At 47.3% G+C, this 12804-nt stretch overlaps 1 protein-coding gene across 5 annotated transcripts in view; it reads left to right on the top strand.

The window, feature by feature from the left end:
- SVEP1 (sushi, von Willebrand factor type A, EGF and pentraxin domain containing 1) overlaps window positions 1–12804 on the top strand; it is a 459579-nt gene that overhangs the window by 331234 nt on the left and 115541 nt on the right. The window lies entirely within an intron of this gene.

The following is a 12804-nucleotide window of genomic DNA, read 5'->3' on the forward strand; positions in this document are numbered from 1 at the left end:
TTCTGAGATATGTATTTTCCAGTTGTTGTTCCATTCTGATAACTAGGTTGAACACAGAAATCATAGGGTTTCATAGCAGACTGTTATGGCATAGTTGGACATGGCATTGTTTTCTGTAACTTTTCTAAGACTTCCTTTAAAACCTATTTTTCTTGTGACATTTTTTGGGTCACACTTAGAGTATGCTGCGTTTTACAAAACAAATGTCACTGAACCAAAAAGTGAACTAACAATTTAGAAAAACACCTTAAAAATGTCCAACTGATGTTAAGCTGGCATTTGGCTGCATCTGTTTTTGAGGAAAAAAAATGCTGTGAAAACACCACAAAAATGTTTTTTTTTTTCGCAAAATATTGTGTTAAACCATTGTTATAATGACTGATATTGTTAACATTCTGTGCGACCCAGTTGCACGGCAGAAAACATGTTATGCATCCCAAATGTTATTTTTTTTATGTATTTGTTATGAAACTGCCATTGTAAATGACAATGTTGTGGATGCCTGCAGCCACCACTAGAGGGAGATCTGTCCATATGAATTTGTACAGCTATAATAGAGCTCAATAGGAGCTGTATAATTCTACATGCAGGGAGCCATCCAAGCTGTGGCTTCAGGAAATTCATTTGACTATATCAGTGAAATCAGCTTTGTGTCGGGCCTCATAATAACCCCTAAACCTGGTGGTGGATCCGCCGATGTTATGTAGAGGAGCTGGCTTACATTTAGACCATCCCCTTCCCCGCTCATTCCACGCCCACTTTTTATACCTGGCGTGAGTGGGGAAAAGTCGCAGATTGCGCCAAAAATATAGGCATATTTCTAGATAATAAATGATTGTATTGACGAATGCACATTACAACCTTTAAATAAAAGAGGTGAGTGGTTTCACTGCCAGATACTATAGAGATGAGCGAATCGAAGCTGATGTAGTGGAATTCGATCCGAATTTCAGGTATTATTTGATTCGCATTGAATCCAAATTTCCTCACGCTTCGTGGTAACGAATCACATTTTTTCCTAAAATGGCTGCTGCACATGTTAGGATATGGAGCAAAGCCCTTTTTGGTGTGTATTAGTGGCAAAAAAAAGTATTATTTGCCGTTCACGGCCCCAGTTATATGTTCTAATGTCTTTTTTTGGCATGTATTAGTGGGGAGGGGGGGGGAGGGCTTATTAGCTGTTGTGTGGTGAAGTGAGAAAATTACAGCCCTTTGTGCTGTGTATTAGTGGCAAAAAAAAATATTATTTGCCATTCATGGCCGCAGTTATATGTTCTAAAGCCCATTTTTGGCGTGTATTAGTGGGGGGAAAAAGGGGGCTTATTAGCCGTTGTGTGGTGAGTGGGAAAATTAAAGCCCTTTTTGGCGTGTATTATTGGCAAAAAAAATTTTTATTTGCTGTTCATGGCCACAGTTATATGCTCTAAAGCCTTTTTTTGGCGTGTATTAGTGGGGAAAAAGGGCTTATTAGCCATTGTGTGGTAAGGTGAGAAAATTAAAGTCCTTTTTGGCGTGTATTAGTGGGGGAAAAAAGGGGCTTATTAGCCGTTGTGTGGTGAAGTGAGAAAATTTAAAGCCCTTTTTGGTGTGTATTAGTGGCAAAAAAAATATTATTTGCAGTTCATGGCCGCAGTTACTGTATATGTTCTAAAGCCTTTTTTTGGTGTGTATTAGTGGGGAAAAAGAAAAAGGGCTTATTAGCCGTTGTATGGTGAAGTGAGAAAATTAAAGCCCTTTTTGGTGTTGTGACTTAGTGATAGGTTTTGCCTGGGAAAACAGGTATTTTCCTCTCAGCATGTGCTGTTGGGCTGATTTACAGCCAGGTCAGGTCAAATACCGGACCGGATTTTAGTGCCGGTCTGGGTTTTGGCAGCACCTGGCTGTCCTTAAATAGGCAGCTGGGCTCAGAAACAAAGAGAAACCTGTACAGAAAACAGGCAGCGGCCCGGTTTTCTAGGAGAAGAGGTACCGGCCCCTCTGTCTGATACAAGAGAGGTGGCTGCCACAGTAAAAATTGCTGATAGCCTCTCCTCTAAACAGACTCAGGAGGCCAGGGAGTTCGTTAGTCGGAACACGGATGTGTTCTCAGACCTCCCTGGATGCACTTTCATAATCCAGCATGACATTGTCACTGAGCCTCAGACAAAAGTCCAGGTACCCGAGGCTTGGCGACAAGCCATATCGGAGGAGGTACAGCTAATGTTGCAGCTAGACGTCATTGAGGAGTTAAAAAGTGAGTGGGCCAGTCCTATAGTATTGATACCCAAGCCGGACGGGACATTGCAGTTTTGTAATGACTTTCAAAAACGTAACGAGGTTTGAAAATTCGATGAGTATCCCATGCCCCGGGTGGATGAGCTCATCGAGAGGTTAGGACAAGCCTGGTATTTTTCAGTTTTGGAGCTCACAAAAGGGTACTGGCAGGTACCCTTAACAGAGTCTGCCAAAGAGAAAACTGCCTTCATCACGCCTGAGGGGCTGTATCAATATAAGGTCTTACCCTTTGGTCTGCATGGCGCCCCCGCCTCTTTTCAGCGACTAATGGACATCGTGCTTCATCCACATCATCGGTACGCTTCGGCTTACCTGGATGATATTCTCATCCACAGTACCGACTGGGAAAGTCACCTACCCAAAGTGCAGGCTGTAGTGGACTCCCTTCGGAAAGCTGGCCTAACAGCTAACCCCAAAAAATGTGCGATAGGGTTAGAAGAGACTAAGTACCTGGGGTATGTCATTAGCCCGAAGTCATCAAACCTCAAGTGAACAAAATAGAGGCAATATGGAATTGGCCCCGACCTGTCACCACTAGGCAAATAAAGTAATTCCTGGGAATGGTGGGCTATTACATGAGGTTTGTTCCCCACTTTGCTAATCTAGCCGTGCCCTTGACAGGACTCTTGAAGGGACACAAGTCAATGATAGTTTGCTGGGATGATCGGGCGGAAGAGGCTTTCTCTGCTTTGAAGTCGGCCCTGTGTGGGTCCCCGGTTTTGGTGACACCAGACTTCAAAAGGGAGTTTAGAGTACAGACCGATGCCTCCGAAGTAGGCCTCTGTGCTGTACTGTCTCAGAAAGTCAACAGGGAGGAGCATCCCATTGTTTTCCTCAGCCGTAAGCTCACCCCAGCCGAGACCCGGTATAGTATAGTGGAGAGAGAGTGCCTGGCTATCAAGTGGGCATTAGAATCTCTCCACTATTATTCATTAGGGAGAAAATTCCGCTTGGTGACTGACCACTTTCCTCTCAAAACCCAATGGTTTCTCTCTCTACAAAACTTTAAGTTTTCGGTGGAACACAGGGCAGGCCGGTTACAGGGTAACGTGGATGCCCTGTCCCGGGTACACTGTCTGGTGTGTGTTCACCCCCTCAGGGTTGAACAAAGGGGGGGTATGTGACACAGTGAGAGGTTTTGTCTGAAAAAAGAGGTAATTTCCTCCCAGCATGTGCTGCTGGGCTGATTTACATCCAGGTGAGGTCAAATACAGGACCGGATTTTAGTGCCGATCCGGGTTTTGGCAGCACCTGGGTGTCCTTAAAAAGGCAGATGGGCTCAGAAGCCAGGTCTCTGTGTTGGGATCTGGGAGCCTTGTGTCTGGATAAAAGCTTACTACCTGTTTGGCGTGAAAACAGGTTGGTGCTGCTATGGTCAAGGACTCTTTGAGGCAGAATTGCTGCGCGGTGTGAATTACCAACACCGCAAGGTGACTTTTTGTTTGATTATGACTGCTTGTTTTGCCACTTGCCTAAAGTGTGAATAAAACCCTGAACTGTTTGATCCAAAGAACTTGTTGTTGCCTCTATACTGCGTCCGCTAATCCTGTCTACCAGAGCGAAACCCCACAGTGTGTATTAGTGGCAAAAAAATATATTATTTGCCACTTACGGCCGCAGTTTTACAGTATGTTCTAAAGCCTTTTTTTGGTGTGTACTAGTGGGGGGTAAACAAAAGGGGCTTATTAGCTGTTGTGTGGTGATGTGAGAAAATGATAGTCCTTTTTGGCATGTGTTAGTGGGGAAAAAAGGGGCTTATTAGACATTGTGTGGTGAAGTAAGAAAATTTCTGCCCTTTTTGGCATGTATTAATTTCCGTTTTATTTACTTATTTGATTATAAAAGTATGTAAGACAGATAAGTTACAGGCCATGCACAGGGGAGGGGCACAGGCCTAAATGTCTCTGGCGCAGGCACAGGTTGCAGCAGAGGAAGGGGCCGTGGCAGCAGGGGTCACTTCGAGACACCTGAGCTCCTAGTGTCAGCTAGCAGTTGTGTCTTGACCATCCACCCAGCAGTTCTTCAGCACAAGTGACATCAGACACCCCCAGCCAAGAGTCGGTGGGTTCGTCAGACACAACCCTTAGGGCTCTTTCACACCTGCGTTATTGTCTTCCAGCATAGAGTTCCGTCGTCGGGGCTCTATGCCGGAAGAATCCTGATCAGGATTATCCTAATGCATTCTGAATGGAGAGAAATCCGTTCAGGATGCATCAGGATGTCTTCAGTTCCGGAACGGAACGTTTTTTGGCCGGAGAAAATACCGCAGCATGCTGTGCTTTTTGCTCCGGCCAAAAATCCGGAACACTTGCCGCAAGGCCGGATCCGGAATTAATGCCCATTGGAAGGCATTGATCCGGATCCGGCCTTAAGCTAAACGTTGTTTCGGCGCATTGCCGGAGTCGCCATTTAGCTTTTTTCTGAATGGTTACCATGGCTGCCGGGACGCTAAAGTCCTGGCAGCCATGGTAAGTGTAGTGGGGAGCGGGGGAGCAGTGTACTTACCGTCCGTGCGGTTCCCCGGGCGCTCCAGAGTGACGTCAGGGCGCCCCAAGCGCATGGATCACGTGATCACATGGATCACGTCATCCATGCGCATGGAGCGCTCTGACGTCATTCTGGAGCGCCCCGGGAGCCGCACGGACTGTAAGTATACCGCTCCCCCGCTCCCCGCTCCTACTATGGCAACCAGGACTTTAATAGCGTCCTGGGTGCCATAGTAACACTGAAAGCATTTGGAAGACGGTTTCGTCTTCAAATGCTTTCAGTACACTTGCGTTTTTCCGGATCCGGCGGGCACCTCCGGCAACGGAAGTGCATGCCGGATCCCAACAACGCAAGTGTGAAAGAGGCCTTAGTTGGCATGGCCCAGGAGCAGGCCCTGTGCCCTCACCTGTTCTCAACATGCCTCTGTCCTTTTCTGTTCCCTCAGCCAGAGAAGTACTATATGCTGTGGGCTCAGCTCCACTATACAGCGAGGACGAGATACTAGAAGACAGTCAGCAGCTACTGCCCAGCCAAGATCCAGAGGAGACATCCGCCGCTTCCTCCGGTGGGCGGGCAAGTAGTGATGAGGAGAGTGGTGTGGGAGCTAGTGTTGCGAACGGTCAGGCTCCTGGCTCAGAGACCGTTGAGGAGGACATCAGTGACGTGCAGACAGTACTCAATGATGATGTAGTCGGTCACAATCATCGGGAGAAGAGGGTGGCAGCTTGTGCGTGAGGCAGCGGTGGAGCCAGCAAGTCGGTAGCGTGGCCGGGAGTCAGCAGGGTGGCAGCAGTGGGAAGTCGGGAGCCAAACATGCCCGGGGTAGACCACCCACTTTGCAGGAGCCTACCAGTCAGTAAAGTAGTGGTGCAGGGGTTCACGGAGGCAGTAGCGGTAGCAGTCAGTCAGTGCGGAGTGTTGGGGGTAAAATCACCTACTCGGCGGTGTGGCAGTTTTTTGTTAAGCCACCGAGGGAGGTGAACATGGCCATTTGTCGAATCTGTGGGCTGAAGGTGGAGCGCGGCCAGGGTGTCAATGTTGGTACCATGGCACTGCGTCAACATATGCAGCGTCACCATAATGTGGCCTGTGATAACCGTGGCTCCAATGTGGTGGTCCAGCCTGCCGCAGCAACCGCTGCATCACCCAGTGATACACACCCAATTTCAGGCAGTCAAGGCTTCACCACCTCAGCCGAAAAAAGCTGTATGTACTTCCCATCATCTGCTGGTCCTGATGCTCCTGCTCCTCCTCCTCGTAATCAGCCATTCCGTCAGCAATCGATCACCGAAAAGATTGCCAAAAGACAACAGTATGTGTGCACTCATCTAACAGCGCAGAAGCTAAACGTGCTCCTGGCCAAGTTGCTGGTACTGCAGTCCCTCCCTTTCCAAGTGGTGGACACTGCACCATTCAGAGAACTTAAGGCGTGTGCCGAACCGAGGTAGAGAGTCCCAAGCGGTCATTTCTTTGCCAAAAAGGCAGTACCAGCCCTGCACACATATGTAGAACAGAAGGTGGGCCAGTCCTTGAGCCTGTCGGTGTCTGCCAAAGTGCACAGCAGCGCCGATGTGTGGAGCTCTTACTACGGTCAAGGACAATATATGTTCTATACAGCCCACTGGGTAAATGTGGTTCGTGCCCAGGCAAACCAGCAACTTGGTCAGGTGACGCAGATTCCACCTCTATGTTCTCACGACATTGGTCGCGCGACAATGTCCTCCTCTGCCTCCTTATCCTCCACCTTGTTATCAGCCTCCACTGCAGGGACAATTCACAGTGCCCCACCAACATACCACATGTGCAGGGCACGGCGGTGTCATGCTGTTCTGCACCTAGTTTGCCTGGGCGAACAGAGTCACGCAGGGGAGGAACTGCTCCCTTTCCTTCATCAAGAAATCTAACCCTGGCTTTCTCCACGACAACTCAAAATCGGAACCATGGTGACTGACAACAGGAAGAACATGGTGTCGGCACTGAGTAAAGGAGGGCTGAGCCATGCGCCCTGCATGGCGCACGTGTTCAGTCTGGTTGTCAAGCATTTCCTGAAGTCTTTCACCTAACTGCAAGACATCCTAAAAATGGCCAGGAAACTTTGCATGCACTTCAGCCACTCGTACACCGCCAAGCACACCCTTCTTGAGCTACAGCGGCAGAACGGCATCCCTCAGCATAGGCTGATATGCGACGTTCCCACCCGTTGGAATTCCACCCTCCATATGTTGGACCGACGATACAAAGAGAGAAAGGCCATAAACGATTTCTTGATGATCCAAGCGGACAGGAGTACTCCCCTGTTTAACTTCGATGTTAGCCAGTGGCAACTCATGCCGTGACACCTGCCGTTTGCTCATGCCCTTGAGAAGGCCACTTTGTTTGTCAGTCGCCAGGACCACGGGATGAACAACATCATTCCACTGATTCATAGCCTGGAAAAGATGCTAGTAAATCTGGCTGGTAAGGGGACTGGACATGTGGAGCCTACATCTCACGGCCACATGAGCTCTGTGGGGGCTGAACTGGAGGAGGAGGAGGACATTGGAGCACAAGCAATGTGTAGCGAAATGGGTGGTTTTTCTACACAGGTGACAGGAGAGCAGAAGGAGGAGCAGCTGGAGGAGCAAGAGGGAGATGAGGAAGATGAGGCAGATAACCCAGACACACCATGGCAGTATGCAGTGAAGATGGAGGCAGGGAGTCCATCCTAGTCACTTGCGCAAATGGCCAGATGCATGCTCACTTACTTGTAGTGACAGCCGAATTGTCACTATTCGGCAGAGGGATGACTACTGGCTCTCCAACGTGTTAGACCCTCGCTACCAAAAATGGGAGCCTTTTTTTACACCCACGGAGAGGGAGGACAAACTGAACTACTATAGAGACATCCTATTTGCGCCATCGTCCATCCTCTCGCAGGTCTGACCGGGGGGCCCACTGTGCTCACGTTCCACTGGCATAGCTGCTGGGGCATAGGTTGCAGGAACAGTACCAGCTTCATCAGCGGCAGCCTGAGTCTAGAGGAGTCTAGAGTCGCTGATAAGCAGCTTTCTTCACCCGCATAGTGAAGTAACTACTCACCAGAACCTAGACATAGAGCAGAACCTGAACCAGCAGGTGGTGGCAAACTTGGAGTGCACACTGCCAGCCGTCATTGAAGATCCTCTAGACTACTGGGCAGCCAAACTGGATTTGTGGCCGCAACTGGCAGAGTTTGCCCTGGAAAAGCTGTTCTGCCCGGCCAGTAGTGTGGCATCAGAGCGGGTGTTTAGTGCGGCGGGGGCCATAGTTACCCCAAGGAGAACTCGCCTGTCCACCCAATATGTGGAAAAAGTGGAGGGCCACAGCAGCATATCCAAAATCCTTCTTTATTTCAATCGATCACCGCATAGCACAGCATAAAAACAGCAGCAACGTTTCGGCTAGGAATAGCCTTTGTCAAGCATATTTTACAATTAAAACATCAAGTATATATCCAACATATCAATGCCGCCCACTATGATCACAATCCAATCAACTGTTGTTTCTCTATGTTACACCCACCTAGTTAGTATGCACTAAGCTGCTATACAACATTCATTAGCTGTTTCAAACAAACATGTGCTGAATTCACAAATTCCCCTGTGTGGTATAATGGCGTGCAGGCATCCTCATAGTAGCTGGCGTCTCAAGCTAGAAAGTGCGCATGCACGTGCGCGTCATCAGAAGGGGACACAAACCGAGCCGCGCCGCAACCACTATTGACAAAAAACTCTACGTGGTGGCTAGCGTCCCAATGTTCACACTGCGCATGTCCGTAAACGTCATCAGAGGGCGGCCGGCTAGCGTCACGTTGCCGCGCCTATTAGTGACGTGACAGGCAGCGTGACAGGGGAGGCAACATAGCTGCAAATTAGGAATGTCCGCGTTGCTAAGATACAAAGCAACGTGCAAACTGGTAGATACAATAACACATGGTAAGGATACAATGTGTAGCGTACCTCAGTTAAAACGGAGATCGCCAAGTAGATGAATGGACGCAATACCCACACAGGTGTATACATATGATAATATACAAAAATACAGAAGTATAAAACATGTGTAGCCAGCGTATAGCATTAGAATGAAAGAAATCATCCTAACTGGTGACGTGTCAGTAGAAACTGATGATCGGGTGGTTATCAATCGCAGAGCTATGCATATAGCATTATAATGAAAGAGATCATCCTGACTGGTGACGTGTCAGTAGAAACTGATGATCGGGTGGTTATCAATCATAGGGCTATGCATTGTGATATATTACAACATTTTTCAAATACATAAAACATAACATAAAGAGATACATATAACAGAGAAGAGTCTAGCTGATTCCTGCCACATTGAACTCAAGATTGAGTCCAAACGGCTGTAAGGACCTCAGCGTATAGATCCATTTGAGTTCCTTTTTTCTCAATATCGCATCCTTATCACCACCTCTCCGTAGAAAACCCACACTGTCAATAACTCTAAAGCGAAGCTGGTTGACAGAATGTCCTGCCTCAACAAAATGTTTAGCGACGGGTTTGTCCATGTTCTTCTTGCGTATAGTGCTTTTGTGCTTATTAATGCATTCCCTAACTTCCATGGTAGTCTCTCCCACATAAGTGAGGCTACACGGACATTGGATAGCATATATCACGTCCCGTGACCTACAGGTATAATAGCCATTGATTTTATATTTTTTACCACTATATGGATGGAAGAAGTGATCTCCTTTAAGAACATTACCACAATTGCAGCAGGATAAACATGGGTAAGTACCGTTTTTACGCGGAGCAAGCAGTTTTTGTGCAGTCATAGACTGATCGCTTACATCGGTTTTAACCAGCCTATCACGTAGGCTAGGGTTCCTCCTGTATGCCATCATCGGCGGGGACTGAAATTCTTCTATCTCTGGCAATCCCCTTTGGAGTATATGCCATTCCTTCCTGAGGATATGGGCGATGTCGCCACTGTCCCAGCCGAAGATGGAGACAAAGGGAACCCTAGCCTTGGATCTGGTTTTTGTAGAATTCTGAAGTGTGGAACTTCTGTCAACCAGCTTCACCCTACGTCTAGTTCTGTCAAGCAGATGTTTGGGGTAGCCACGTTCAACGAATCGTGCGCACATGGCGTCCACCCTCATTATGCATGATAGCTATCACCCGCGTAAAATGCTTGATTCCATACCCTGGAGTCAACTTTTGAGGGTTAGACGCATAGTTTCTGAGGAAGATGTTTGTACAAAAAGGGTGGACGCCATGTGCACACGATTCGTTGAACGTGGCTACCCCAAACATCTGCTTGACAGAACTAGACGTAGGGTGAAGCTGGTTGACAGAAGTTCCACACTTCAGAATTCTACAAAAAACAGATCCAAGGCTAGGGTTCCCTTTGTCTCCATCTTCGGCCGGGACAGTGGCGACATTGCCCATGTCCTCAGGAAGGAATGGCACATACTCCAAAGGGGATTGCCAGAGATAGAAGAATTTCAGTCCCCGCCGATGATGGCATACAGGAGGAACCCTAGCCTACGTGATAGGCTGGTTAAAACCGATGTAAGCGATCAGTCTATGACTGCACAAAAACTGCTTGCTCAGCGTAAAAACGGTACTTACCCATGTTTATCCTGCTGCAATTGTGGTAATGTTCTTAAAGGAGATCACTTCTTCCATCCATATAGTGGTAAAAAATATAAAATCAATGGCTATTATACCTGTAGGTCACGGGACGTGATATATGCCATCCAATATCCGTGTAGCCTCACTTATGTGGGAGAGACTACCATGGAAGTTAGGGAACGCATTAATAAGCACAAAAGCACTATACGCAAGAAGAACATGGACAAACCCGTCGCTAAACATTTTGTTGAGGCGGGACATTCTGTCAACCAGCTCCGCTTTAGAGTTATTGATAGTGTGGGTTTTCTACGGAGAGGTGGTGATAAGGATGCAATATTGAGAAAAAATGAACTCAAATGGATCTATACGCTGAGGTCCTTACAGCCGTTTGGACTCAATCTTGAGTTCAATGTGGCAGGAATCAGCTAGACTCTTCTCTGTTATATGTATCTCTTTATGTTATGTTTTATGTATTTGAAAAATGTTGTAATATATCACAATGCATAGCCCTGCGATTGATAACCACCTGATCATCAGTTTCTACTGACACGTCACCAGTCAGGATGATCTCTTTCATTATAATGCTATATGCATAGCTCTGCGATTGATAACCACCCGATCATCAGTTTCTACTGACACTTCACCAGTTAGGATGATTTCTTTCATTCTAATGCTATACGCTGGCTACACATGTTTTATACTTCTGTATTTTTGTATATTATCATATGTATACACCTGTGTGGGTATTGCGTCCATTCATCTACTTGGCGATCTCCGTTTTAACTGAGGTACACTACACATTGTATCCTTACCATGTGTTATTGTATCTACCAGTTTGCACGTTGCTTTGTATCTTAGCAACGCGGACATTCCTCATTTGCAGCTATGTTGCCTCCCCTGTCACTCTGCCTGTCACGTCACTAATAGGCGCGGCAATGTGACGCTAGCCGGCCGCCCTCTGATGACGTTTACGGACATGCGTAGTGTGAACATTGGGACGCTAGCCACCACGTAGAGTTTTTTGTCAATAGTGGTTGCGGCGCGGCTCGGTTTGTGTCGCCTTCTGATGACGCGCACGTGCATGCGCACTTTCTAGCTTGAGACGCCAGCTACTATGAGGATGCCTGCACGCCATTATACCACACAGGGGAATTTGTGAATTCAGCACATGTTTGTTTGAAACAGCTAATGAATGTTGTATAGCAGCTTAGTGCATACTAACTAGGTGGGTGTAACATAGAGAAACAACAGTTGATTGGATTGTGATCATAGTGGGCGGCATTGATATGTTGGATATATACTTGATGTTTTAATTGTAAAATATGCTTGACAAAGGCTATTCCTAGCCGAAACGTTGCTGCTGTTTTTATGCTGTGTTATGCGGTGATCGATTGAAATAAAGAAGGATTTTGGATATGCTGCTGTGGCCCTCCACTTTTTCTACATACCTTGGATTGCTTTAGATCTGTGATCTCCTGCCCAGCTGCTGCATGATTTCCATTATCGCTCTACACTAGCCGCTTGCTGCTCCTGCACACATTTCTTTCTGCATCACCCAATATGTGGAGAGACTGACCTTTGTCAAGATGAATCAGGCGTGGATCAGCTAGGATTCCCACCCCCCCCCCCCCTCGATGCCACACATCTGATGCCAAGTGCTCCATCTTACACCTACCATCGTCAGCAGGTAGTTAGTGCCACCTACCTCCCCACTCTGTCTCAGGGTCACTCTGTGGTCTCCTGATGCTGCTGCCACCTCTACACTACGTTACCTTGCCACTCTGTGGTCTCCTGATGCTGGTGCCACCTCCACACTATGTCACCTTGCCACTCTGTGGTCTCCTGATGCTGCTGCCACCTCACCACTATGTCATTGGACCACTCTGTGGACTTTTCATGCTGTTCCCACCTTTCCCACTTCATGACTGGGCCACTATTTTGCCTTTTTGGCCTGGTTGACATCATCATTTATTTGACCCTTTTTATGATCTGTCAGAAGAAGGAAAAATGAGACCGAACAGATCCTGTCTGTGTAGCAGCTGTAAGACCTGTATGGTCCCATTAGAATTGGCTTATGATTTGGTAGCCAAAAGCAGGAGTGGGTACAAAACACAGAAGACATGCAAATATACCATTCACGTGTCATCTCTGTTTTGGATCCACTCCTGTTTTTTTTTTTTGGGCATTAGCAATACTGATAGATTACTGACCAAATGCTGACTGAGTGAAGGCAGATTCTCAACAGAAAGGATCCGTTTTTTGGGGGGTTATTGTTCTGACGGATCAGAGGAAGGGCAAATTAATCAGTGACGTCAACACAAACTTACTGCTGACACCCTCTCCACTCTGTCAGGGGGGCTCTACTTGTATAAGCGTTTAATAGAACATGTTCTGTAGACATCTATGTGGAAACAGCTGATGATGGTGT

This window comes from Bufo bufo, chromosome 2 (assembly GCF_905171765.1).
Source record: "Bufo bufo chromosome 2, aBufBuf1.1, whole genome shotgun sequence".
Lineage (NCBI taxonomy): Eukaryota > Metazoa > Chordata > Amphibia > Anura > Bufonidae > Bufo > Bufo bufo.